Here is a 13,453-nt window from a genome sequence, read left to right as displayed (position 1 = left end):
TAGTTGCCTGCATTCATCAGTTGTATGTCCAATATCTCTATGGAATCTGCAGTATTTGTTGGAGTCTTTCTTTGCTTTCTGGTTCCTCATGGGGTCCGGACGCCTGAAAGGGACCTGGTTTTCATTAGCCAGGTAGATATTCTCCCGAGACTCATTGAGCTCGGTATACGCCTTGTATACGGAGAAATACCTTTCCCTTTTCTTCTTCTTTCCCCCTTCTGCCTCGGGATTATTCCCTTCATTCTTCTTTCTTTTGGAAGGGTTGTCCACAGGGGGTTTTGAGGGCGTAGGATTGGTCGAGGTCGAGGCAGAGTTTGCGTTTGTTGTTGTAGTTATGGGGTGAGAGGCCATATTCAATGCTGACCTTGCCTCCTCTACATTAATAAACCACTAAGCTTGTCGATTGAACTCGGTGAAGGACCTCACGGGTTTCCTCTGCATGTCTTCCCAGAGAGAGCTTCAAGGCATTACTCCGGCTCGAACAGCCATTAAATGGCCGCTATCGTCTACGTCACGAGCTCGCGCGACTTCCAAATTAAACCTTGTAAGTTAACTTTTCAATGTTTCATTCGGCTGCTGTCGGACATTGGTCAAGGAAGACGCCTCAGGCCTTATTCTGACCATGGCTTTGAATTGCTTCTTGAAATCTCTAGACAATTGATCCCAAGATGCAATCAAATGCCTCTTATATTTTTCAAACCAATTTTTTGCTGGCCCTATGAGCGAGGCTGGAAACAGCATGCATCTGAGCTCGTAGCCCACATTACTCGCTCTCATAATTGTATTGAACGTACTCAAATGACTGTATGGGTCGGAATTTCCATCAAATGGTGGGACATAAGGAATTCGGAATCCTTGAGGAAACGGGGTGCTAGAAATATGGGGGGCGAAGGGCTCTAGTTCTTCGTCGAACTTTTCGTCCCGATCCCTACCTCATTCATTTTGTAAGAGTCTGAATGCTCTTTCCAGTTGTTCAATTCTTTCTTGAACTGGATCCACGGGAGGTCTAACTTGCAACTGGTTATCATTGATCGCAACCCTAGTTTCACGCCTCTGCATAGGATTATTGCATCCATTGAGATGATCCCTCAGGTCATGATTCAGGGGGTTATCATTACCCTGATTATGGTTAGGAGTTCTCGTAAATCTGGGTGATCCCTTCGATTCCCAGTATTTCTGCGTCCCTAGTCATACATACTGACCGATCTAGTGTCTCCCGAGCCTTCATTGACATGGCTCGCCGCGTAGTTGTTTTGAGATGGGTTCCTTGCTAGTTTCCTCATCTCAATAGTATGAGACCGAGATATTTGGCTTCCCATGGGTTGGGTACCTCTATGCTCCCTAGCAGTCTCCCCATTCCCATGTCTTTGCCCAGCTCGCCTTTCTCTATCACCCCTAGTCAGTTGCATGTTTCTCCGAGTTGGTGAGGGACACCTTATCGGCGATGGTGGGTGCCTTATGGGTGATGGTGGCTGCCATCCATTACGAGGCCTAGAAGGTCCCGAGTTTGCTCGAACCGGTTCAGGAACATTCTGTGTGTTACCAAGATTTTGGGTTCGAGCCTTCATAGGGGCTTGGTTATTCCCTATCTCGGCCGGTACCTCTGCAGTTGAGTTGGTAGGAGCTCCGGCCTGGGTACTTCTCCGGGGCCTCGATGGAGCAGGCTGTTCTGCTGGTGGTGGAGGTTGCTCTGTTCTCCAGGTGGAGGCGTTTTTGCAAGGTCGCCCGCGAGGCCTGCATGGTGGAACATGAACATCTCGCGGAGGCGGAGCTTGGGTCTCTGGCTAAGGTGGGGCCTGAGCCGCCCATGCCTTGGCAGCCAGTCTGGCCAGTTCCTCATTACGTTTCTTGGCTTCTACCAACTGCTTTCGCATTTGAAGATTTTCGAGCTCCACTATCGGGACATATCATTCTGGATTATAGTACATGTCCTCATCATCCCTAGGGGCTGGTGGTCCTTGAGAGTTAGATGACCCACTCCACTCATCAGGGTCCAAATTCATCATGGGCTGCTTTCCAGCACGTCAGGGGTAGTTAGCTTCATCTAAAATTTCCTCCTCTGTAACGTTGGGATCATTTGCTGCCATTGTCGATTCAGGGAGGCTTTTTGACTAGACTCACACGCGTACTTCTTAATTCTCTCAATGAAAACACCAATCCGTTGACGCCGTTTTTCGTCAACTTAAACAGTATAGCAATTAAGCAAATGGAAAATGGATCGAATGAATTTAAAGAGGAAGATCAGAAGGTTTTTATGTGGTTCAGTAGTTAATTCTGCCTAGTCCACGAGTCTATATTATTAAGACTTGGAGTTTTCTGGAAATTCTTCAAAGATGAATTACCAGAGCTTTCTCCCAAGAAATTAGAAGTCAGAAATCAATCCCTTACAAGTGGTGATTCCTTCTCTATTTATAGGGAAGGTTACAGAATTCATTCCCACATATTTCGAGAAGATATTCTGTATATCAATTGAAATAATGATATTAAATGCGATATCTCTTATATACATGGAAACGCCCCACGAAAATCGTGAACAGATAACACATTAAATGGTATCCCTTAAATTTGGGATTACACAACAATAAATATATTCACACGTAATGGGCTATCCCAGGTGACTCATCAGGTCTTCGAGATCAGCAATCGACATTATGACTGTCAAGACTTACGAAACTATTACGAACTTGTCACCCAACTTTAGGCCATGCTCGGAGTAGGTAGATAATGTCGAAGCTGTTACACCCGAGCTTGCACTTCCCAAGCTCGGACTGTCTTATCTGAAAACAATCGGCAACAAATATATCCCAGTGTCGTGCCATTTTGAACTCAGAAAATATCCCGAGGTTACACATCTTCGAGGTCGTTGCTTTACATCAGAGATTTTACGGCTAGACCATACGATGTTTTCATACATTTCGAGCTCACACTTGACGAGCCCAGTCTTCGGGGTCATAACCTCTTGTCTCGAAATCTGTGTGTAACAAAGGAAAAAAACTTAGGAAAGAAAACTAAAAAAATATGAAAAAAAACAAAACAAAAGAAATGATGAAGGAATAAAAATAGATGAATGAATAAAAATGAAAAGAAGAAGAAGAAAGATAATGGAAAAATGGAAAGAAAAAAAATATGAATGATAAAATTGGTAGAAAAAATGAAAAAAAAAAGAACAATGGAAGAAGAAAAAAAGAAAGAGAAAAAAGCTCATATGTGTGAAAAAAGAAATAAAATGGAAGGAGAAAATAATAAATAAAAAAATGATGAAAAAAGGGAAAAAAAAAAAGAAAACTAAAAAAATATGAACAAAAAAACAAAAACAATACAAATGAAATAAAAAATAGATGAATGAATAAAAATGAAAAGAAGAAGAAGAAGAAGAATGGGAAAATGGAAAGAAAAAAATGATAAAGGAAAAAATTGGTAGAACAAAAAGAAATAGGAGAAAATGGAAGAACAAATGAGTAAGGAGAAAAGAAAGAAAAAATAACTGAAAAAAATAAAATAAAATCACATTCAAAATCAAGAAAATATAACTATGATAAAAAATATAACATTTCTATATTTTAGTTAGCTACTAATTGTGTTTCCCATACTTTAACTTTGTCTTTAATAACTTTTTCCATACAAATTAAGAAAAGTATAATTCCCATATTTTTGCACATTGATGGTATAAAAGCCATATTTTTTAAAAATTCCCTTAAATTTATTATAGAAATAATCACCTCCTTTATTTCTTCTAAATACTTTAATTCTCTTATGTAATTGAATATATGCATAAGTGAACCTTAAACAATCATCTATGAAAGTTAATAAATACATATTTTCTCCACCAGTTAACATGTCATTTAATTCACACAAGTTACTATGAATCAAATCAAGCAAGTTTGTACTTCTATCAACACTAGGTTTCTTAACAATTTTAGATTTGATGCATACTTCACATTTATAAACATTACTAATATCACAATTCAACAAGCCACATCTAACAATTCTTTTAATAGTACTGTTACCTATATGAGCATGTCTAGCATGCCACACTAAAGAAGAATTAGAATTAACAACATAGCAAGAATGAGAGGTATTATTACTTATAGAAAATTTTGGGAGAGGGGAGAGCCTTCAAACCCCGATCTAAAATATAGAAAATTTTGAGGGTGGTGAGTGGATACCAAATCTCGTTATGCCATCTAACAAAATTTACTTCGTCAAAGAAATCTAGCTTCAACAAGTCTTGGTGCATGAATTTGAAAGCCACCATTGATGTAGAGCCTTCTTCCATTGTTAGAGATATGAAAAATCCCAAAAGTAGGAAAATAAAGGATTTTATTATTGGGGATAAGTGGTTTACACAAAAATGGGATCAACAAAAACGTATAACAATATCACAAGAACAAATGAAACAATAACACGAAATACATAAATGCTTACACAAGATGAGAACCTTTGTCCAAAACAATTATTTCAAACAACTATGAGAGTCGCTTGAGGTTTCTACAAGTTGGAATAAGGAGTAGGATAAATAAGCCTATGAAATTCATAAGTCAAGCAATCTTGATGAATTTCTTGGAGAAACTTGAGAGTCTTGGAAAGCAAGGGAGAGTTAGAATGAGTGATGAAGTCCCCAAAACTCTAAAAAAAAAACTCTTTAAATTGGTTAAGCACTGTCATTAGGTCTAACCATTAGGATTAAACTACTCTGAAACACATTTTGGAGGAAAAAAAAAAGTATCTTGTACGAACATAACATGCGACGCGTCACCTACATTATGGTGATGCATCCCCTGTCAGATGATGTGTCACCCTACAACAAGCAACGTGTTTTATGTGAGTTTTAGGCTAATTTTAGGTTGTGTTTTACTAGTTTAGGGTAATTTTGTGCGAATGTATGCTTTTGTTGGTGTTGTTTCGGGTTCGGAAGGCCTCGGTGGAGTGTGGAACGGAAAAGAGATAAAAAGTCAAGAAAAGGACGAAAAAATGCAAAAAATGGCATTTTCAGAAGAGTGGCACGACCGCGATGCATGGTTGGGCTCGACCGCACTTACAGTCAGCATAGGCTAACAACTGAAGTAGCGCGACCAAGTTGTAAGTCTAGAAATGCGAATTTACGACGGTTTATGAAGGGAAATTTTTGTATTTCATTATTTAAATGCAAATCACATTATTTAACACACATTTAGATGTGTTTTAAGTTAGTCTTTCATAGCTCTAAACTCAGAGAAACATCTTGGAGTATTGTGGGGAAATGATTTGGAACATCTTAGATGTGATTTATGCACTTTTAAATTAATTCAATGGATGTTGCTACTACGATTATGAACTAAACATATTTTATAGGATTTGTAATGTAGTCACTTGAACCTCTATTATTAGTTATGATGATTTCTTCTTCATCTATGTATTGAATTATTTATTTATGCTTAATGCTTGTTAATGATTAGTTATCTTTTGCATGATTTATGATTTTGATTCGAGATCTGAGAAGGAAGAATTGAATATACTATTATTAAATAATAATAAATTCATATTGGATGAGAATACTTGTATTACTTGTGTAGATTTTGAGTTTTTATTCTTGATGTTATTTATATGTTAGAATAATCAAAGAAGTGTAGAAAGTTCACATATAAATTGAGTTCTTATACCTTGACAAAGAATAAGATTCTCTTTAGTAAACTCGCAATCATTATAGGAAGAAGAATTATAAAATCTGATTAACAAAATAATAGAGTGGGTAGTTGATGAAGTTAATTTCTCTAGGTTTTCATCCATTGAGTTTTATCATTAATTATTTTCTTTCCACTTTTTCATTACATGATTACTTAAATTTCTCAATCTTATTACTCGTTTACCAAATAGAATTAAAGTTGAAAAAATTGGTAATTAATAATCAATCTTCGTGGGAACAAACTTTACTATCATTATTATTACTTCTTTATGATTATGTATACTTGCGTACTGAAATTTCACAACGACGTGTCACAAGTCATGTCGAGCACACAAATGTGACCTTAAACACCTCCAAATGTTTCCAAATTTTTTTTATCTACTTAAATACCTCATTGTATCACTTTAGACCCAAAAGGAAATATTTTAAATGCCTACAACAAAAAATTAAATTTCACATCACCAATATGTGAAATTGTTAAGTGTTTTGCACAACTTTGTGAAACAACCCTTAGCCTTATATTTAAGCATGAGGGTAATATAAAATTTAAAGGAAGAAGACTTTAAGGACCAAGAACACTACACTACAGTCTCTTTTGGTAACTCATATAAAATATAGAGCTAATTTAGAAGGAAACTCTTACCATGATTGTCGCGTCCCAAAACTCCTAATATGATTAAATACATTGGTTAGCGTGTCGGGAGGGCACATGGGAAAATTATATGATTTATTATGTGAATTATATTATTATATAATTTAGTATGCATGATTATGTGTATTAAATTTGTTTAAAGACCTGCTTTTGTTAAATGGGGCATTTTTGTAATTTTGACTTGTTGATGGTATATTTGTAATTTCAATGTGTTCCATGCTTAAGACCACAATATTATGTTGATATACGTGATATTCAACATGAGGGGATCCTTTCATGCAATTTTAGCAGAAAAGTCACAACGGGGATAAAGACCCGGCTCAAGGCGAGCCAAGGCAAATTGTGGAAATTTTACTATTTTGGAATTATTGGTAAATGGAATGAATTGGTGGAATACTTATATTTGGTGGATTATGAATTAAATTTGGGAATTGGTGGTGTAATTTGAGGTTAGTGGGAATTTTAGGCTAAATGACCATTTTGCCCTTTTGAAATGTTAGTGAAGGAATTTAAGGGAGGGGTATAATGGTCATTTGACCATAAAATTAGACAAATGGGCATCAACCTTAGAGTGAGATCATTTTCACGTTACCCTCCCTCTCCTCTCTTAATTGGTTCTTCATCAAACTTATGAAAAATACACACACTTATCAAGCTAGAAACTAACTTCATGGGATTCTTGGGGATTTTAGAAGGAATTAAACTCCAAGGGAAGGATTAGCAGTTGTTGGGAGTTTGATCATCCCTTAGGAATTCGAATCACAGCAAGGTATGAGCTTTTCCCTTGATTTCTCTTTAAGTTTTGTAACTGTTCTTGGTGGTTGGGGATTTTGTGTCAAATTTGTAATCAATGTGTTTGAGTTGTGTAATTCGGTAAGGATGTGTCAGGATTAAGTATATGAATGGTTTGCAGCTGCAATTTTCATTGGAAAATCATGGATTGGGTGTTGAAATTTCAGATTTGTGGGTATATGAGTTAAGAACCTTGAAATTTCCAATTCATGTGGTTGGTTGGAGTTTATTGTTTGATTGGGGTTTAAATGATGTATAAAGTATATTGTATATGTTTCGAGGTTTGAAATCTAAGTATGGTGCATTTTGAGATCGATTTTTGGGTCTTTTTGTGCGAATTGATGTTCTGAAATTGCAAGGATTTAATTGGGGAAGAACACATTTCTGGGCTCGTTTTGCAATTTCCAGCGACCTAGCGTGACCATGCTAGTGCCCCAGAATCCCAAAAATTTGAAATTCAATTTGGGGCTTCCACGCTACTAGCGCGACTGCGCTAGGGTAAGGCGCGACTGCGCCAGGTGCCTTGAAATGTGGGTTTTCTGATTTTTGAGAAATGGACTCGTGGTTTCTAGGATCCAATTTGGGGGCTCGAGGGACGATTCCATTACCCCATTGAATGGAATTTGAGGTTCTGAGAGCTAGGGTTTAACTTTGGAGCTCATTATCATTCTTAGTCCCTAATAAGTGTACCCTTTATGTTGTGACTAAGGTTTCTGCGAGGCTTGAGAAAGGGATCGCATCAAGGTCATTCCATCTTTAGCACAAGACTCGAGGTAAGAAAAGTTGGCATTGCACATAGAGCGGGCATTGGCCCTATTGTATGTAGAAACAGTTATAACCGTATAATATTGAAATGAGCTAGGGTTGTGTATCCTTATTGCATGCCTTGCTTATTGTGCTTAATATTGATTGATTTGATTGTGGGTATGCGGTTATTACCACAAGCCTAGTGTTGGAAAACGAACTTTGCTAAATAAGTATGCGGTTATTACCATAAGTTTAGTGTCGGGAGACACACTTTACTAGGGATCGACCATGCATATTGTGTTGGTGATGCAAATTACTTGGTATAGTTGGTATTGAATGCCTATATGATTATTTAATATATGTGGCTGTGACGTATGAGTTATGTGAATTGTTATTTATATGACTGACAAATATGTGATATGATTTATTAATCATATGAATTGATATATATATATATACATGTTGTGATTATTATGTATGTCTTATGGAATTTTCTTGCTGGGCCTTGGCTCACAGGTGCTCTATGGTGCAGGTAAAGGCAAGGAAAAAGTCAACCAGCCATTAGTTGGAGGGCTTTGGAGCGATGCTTACTTGTTCAATTTGCTCGGCAGCCACGATTGAGGGATTTGGAGAGACTTAGGTTATAAGTCCAAGTTTGTCGCTTAGGTCGACTATTTTTGTAAACTCTGAATGTAATTATATTTTGAAAAACCTTTTTGGGATTCCATGTAAATATTTAAAGTCTTAATGAAAAAATTAATGCTTTGACCAAAATTTTTAATACCTAAACCATTGTTCAATTTTAACTATATATTTGAGACTAAAACACTCGCTTAACGAGTTAAGTACTATTTTAAACACACAGTGTAACGATCCTTGATTAGTAAGGCGCTACAACTTGGTATTAGAGCCTGCAAAGGCTTTATGGTTCCTGAAGATAACCTGAACATGTACGCTCGCTGCTAAAGACAAGCTCGACTCACAGTTTGGTAATTAATATGTTGAATAAGTGTTTAACTACTTAATTGAATTATATGTCTTATCTGCATGCTAGAATAGGACGCATGGAATATGCTAATATGGCTTGGCCCTTGACAACTATATGAATATGAGAGATATGTCTATGAGCATTATTGTTGCACGTGAATGATGTGTTTATTCAGATTTGACCATGGGATAGTTTCTGCATGTGGTTATCGTGCTTGATAAGTCGAGTCATTGATTGCAGACATACTTGGAAGATATGTCTCCATGGCGGTTGATTAGACTAGGTTGTGTTAATGTCGAGGCTGGAAATGATAATTCAAACGTCCTCCTAATCAAGGACCGTTACACTATGTACTTTAAATAGTGCTAGACTTGCTAATCAGGTCATTTGGTTATAAATGTGTAACTAAGGTTAACGTCAAGGGTTAGGGTTAAAATTTTTTGTCAAAGGAACTATTGACTTTTCATTTATAAGTTTCATACACACATGGGATCCCAAAATATTACAAACAAATGTTTAAAAGGGTGTGTATACAAATCAAAAGTTACAACCAGCTGGCCTAAGCAGCAAAATAAGGGTTGCAGCCCTGGTTCCTCTGAGATACCCTCGGCCGTGGTGGACGAGCAGCCGCATATATACACGCTGCCACTGAAGCTCTCCAACTCATGGCTGGTCTAGCTTTCCTTCCCTTACCTGCACCACATAGAACCCGTGAGCCAAGGCTCAGCAAGAAAACTTAAATATGTGCATGAACAATAAATACAAAATCCAGATACATATCTAACATGCTCAGTAGTAATAACCTACTCATGCATGCATACAATTACAAATAAATGATCATTGGATCATTCTGGGGTTCGCTGCCCTAAATAGACGACCATAGAGTCAACCTGGGGCCCTATACCCTAGCTATGTGACCATAGAGTCACCTGGGGTCCTTGCCCTTAGCTCTAAATAACAAGCCATATAGTTAGCAAAGTGCTTTGTTTTCCAACGACCATAGGGTCGGCCAACATAATATTACATTCCTGGTTGGGTCTAAGCCTCTCAACTAGTGCGCAGCGTGCTATTGCAGCCCTTGACTAAAAAGTCAAGGATTTAATCAGACATTCAGATACATGTAAACATACTTCAGACAATACGAGTATGCATACATATAATTCATGGTATCTTAACCAATCAATCACATACACAGTAATAACCATGTTCCTTAACAGGGCCGAGCCCTACCTACGCAACAAGGCAAGCATTCATTAAACAATTATCCAGACATAGAGTATTCAAGCATAACCTAATTCAAGTTCATTCTCAGAGGCTGAGCCCTATTCAAAATTATATTAAACAATTAGATCAAGTCCTAATCACATATACCACGTATTGGGTACAATTTTCTTATCTTAGGCTCGATTGCAAAGTGTATTATGATGTGATTTTCTATTGGTTGTGAATAGGTTATTGCTAGGGGCTTGGAACCAGGGTTGTGATCAAGGGTCGTTCATATAGTCCCATAATTACAAGCAGTCGCATATGTACACGCCATCACCGAAGCTCTCCAACTCATGGCTGGTCTAGCTTTCCTTTGCCCTTACCTACACAACATAGCACCTGTGAGCCAAGGCTCAACAAGAAAACTTAAACATGTGCATGAATAATAAATACAAAATCAAGATACATATCTAACATGCCCAGTAGTAATAACCTACTCATGCATGCATACAATTACAAATAAATAATCATTGGATCATTCTGGGGCCTACTGCCCTAAATAGATGACCATAGAGTCAACCCAGGGCCCTATGCAATAGCTATGTGACCATATAGTTAGTTGGGGTCCTTGCCCTTAGCTCTAAACAACTAGCCATAGAGCTAGCCAAGCGCTTTGTTTTCCAATGACTATAGGATCAGATAATGTAATAGTACATTCCTGATTGGGCCTAAGCCTCTCGACCAGCGCGCAACATGCCATTGCCGCCTTTAACTAACAAGTCAAGGCTTTATTCAGACATTCAGATACAGATACAGATACAGATACAAATAAAAATATAGATACAGATATAGATAAGCATACTTCAGAAAATATGAGTATGCATACATATAAGTCATGGTATCTTAACTAATCAAGCACAAACACAGTAACTCATTAACGGGGTCGAGCCCTACCTATGCATCAAGGCAAGCATTCATTAAACAATTATCCAGACATAGAGCATTCAAGCATAACCTAATTCATGTTCATTCTCGGGGGCTGAGCCTTATTCACAATTATAATCAATAATCAGGTGAAGCCCTAATTACATATACCATGTATTGGGTGTAATTTTCTTACCTTAGGTCTGAGTGCAAAGTGTGTTAAGAACAACCTTCAAGCATGACCCTGGTTCCAAGCCCCTAGCGATAACCTAGTCACAACCAATAGAAAATCTCTTCAAAACGAGCGAATAAAGGATTCTGGATTGAGTCCTAGCCTCTGGGACATCAAATTCTACTAAACCAGGTAGTAGGATTGATCCCGAGCCCTTAGGTTTGAGTTCCCACACTCAAAAACCCTTCCGGGGCTCCAAAACCATTAAGCGCCACAACTCAAAATAAAGGAGCCGCAAACCACCCCAAGTCAGAGAGCTGTAGCTCTCCCATGCTTCAACCTGCTTGCCCTAGCAGGTGTCACGACTCAAATGGCCCGAAGGCACCAGCTTTTTCAAACATTCAAGAGAGTCGTGGCGCCCCAAGTACAGGGTCACAACTCGACATGAAATCCCTATTTTTTCTCCATTTTCTTCAAGCCAAATCCCTCCAAGAACCTTTCCAATATAGCTAAAACTTAAAAGTAAAGTCCCCAATAAATTCAGTTGCTCAAGCCTAACAAAACCCAAGCAAAAGCTTGGACAAACCCCCTTCAAATCCCAAAATTTGAGTTGAGTTTTCTAAACTCAACTAAAAACTAGAAAACACAAGGATTTAGGGTTGGAAATCGTTACCTCTATTGCCCCAATTGATGGTGAGTCTTTCCCAAAGCAATCCCGAGCCTAAGCTAGCCTCGATTCTCCTTGAACCACAGAAATTCTCAAGAAATTTTAGAAAGAAAAGTGTAACCGAGAGAGCGAAAAGGGAAACGTGTTTTCCTCTGTTTTTCTATGTTTTGTGTAATTGTGAGGTTACTTAGACTGTAAGTAACTCTAAGTAAATCTCGAGGCTCGGGGTCCCAAAAACGTCCTCGAAGGAAAAATGGTCAAAACTCTCATAATTCCCTCCTAATCTCTCTAATACCAAATATATCCTCGAATATTCATTCTCGTTGCCCGATAACTCGTTAATGAACTAGATACCCAAAATACCCCTTGACTCACCTCGAGTCCGTATTAGATCTTGTTGTGACTTTCCCGCTAACTAGCTCCCTAAGATCATCTTGTGCCGAGTAACACAAATATACCCACATAATAATGTGGTCTCACCCATATATCACATATATCGCATATATGCCAAATATACCCATAACAGGCCAAATTATGAAAATTGCTCTTCTAATAAGAAATGGGCCAACATGCATATTTAATACATCTAAACATGCATATCTAGTCATATTATCATATATTTCACATAATCACATACTTACACACATACACGTCACATAATCATATAATTCCCATAAATCGCCATCCTGGCCCCCTTATCAAGGCCCTAAGCCATATTGGATGTTACAATAATCAAGGCTAGAACCCTCCACCTATCCCTCAAAATTGGTAGTAGATGTTTGCAGATGTGCAAGCCAGACTTCAGAGGCAAGAGGAAGAGATTAGATGGTTGAGACAATAGATTCCATCAAGGAATGCTGCCCTGTTTGCTTCCCTACCTTGGTATCAGTTTTGGCTCAGCCAGAGATTGAGAACAGATGGGAGCGCCTATATGAGAGACTTCGTAAGCAACACCCTCCAACCTTTGAGGGAGGCCTAGATCCACTCAAATTTGAGAAGTGGATGGGCATGATTAGTTCCATCCATGACTTTACGAGGGTGACAGGTAATGTAAGGGTGGCCTGCACCACTTACATGTTGCAAGAGGATGCCTGAATCTGGTGGGAAGTGGTATCACAAACTTGAAATGTGGCTATGATATACTAGGAGGAATTCATGTAGTTGTTCAACGAGAAGTATTACAATGATGCAGTTCGAACTATGAACATGAACAAATTTATGAATCTAGTTCAGGGCAACATGACGGTGGCAATGTACACCATGAAATTTGTTTGATACATTCCGTGCTTTTAACCCAACTTAAGCTGAAGAAACTTATTCAATGGTTGGCCAAGTCTGCTTTTGTCTTTGTGCCAACCAATAAGGCTCAAAAGAAATGATTTTTTTAAGCACTAAATTTTAGAATAGCCCTGGGTGTTAGAATTTCTTCTATACCTGAGATTTCTACATATTCTTAGGTAGTGGAGATGGCCCTTACTGTTGAGGGCGTTGAGGAAAAGATTTGGAGAGAGGGCGCTGGAAGGCATGATGTTCAGAGGGTGGTACCTTCGTTTAATGGGTCCAGTAGGGGTGGATGCCCCAGTGATCAAAAGAGGAAGACTACATATACAATTTGTACTCCCAATTCAGGTAAGTGACTTCAG

The sequence above is a fragment of the Humulus lupulus genome, chromosome 7 (assembly GCF_963169125.1).
Source record: "Humulus lupulus chromosome 7, drHumLupu1.1, whole genome shotgun sequence".
Lineage (NCBI taxonomy): Eukaryota > Viridiplantae > Streptophyta > Magnoliopsida > Rosales > Cannabaceae > Humulus > Humulus lupulus.
Note: the sequence above shows the minus strand (reverse complement) of the source record.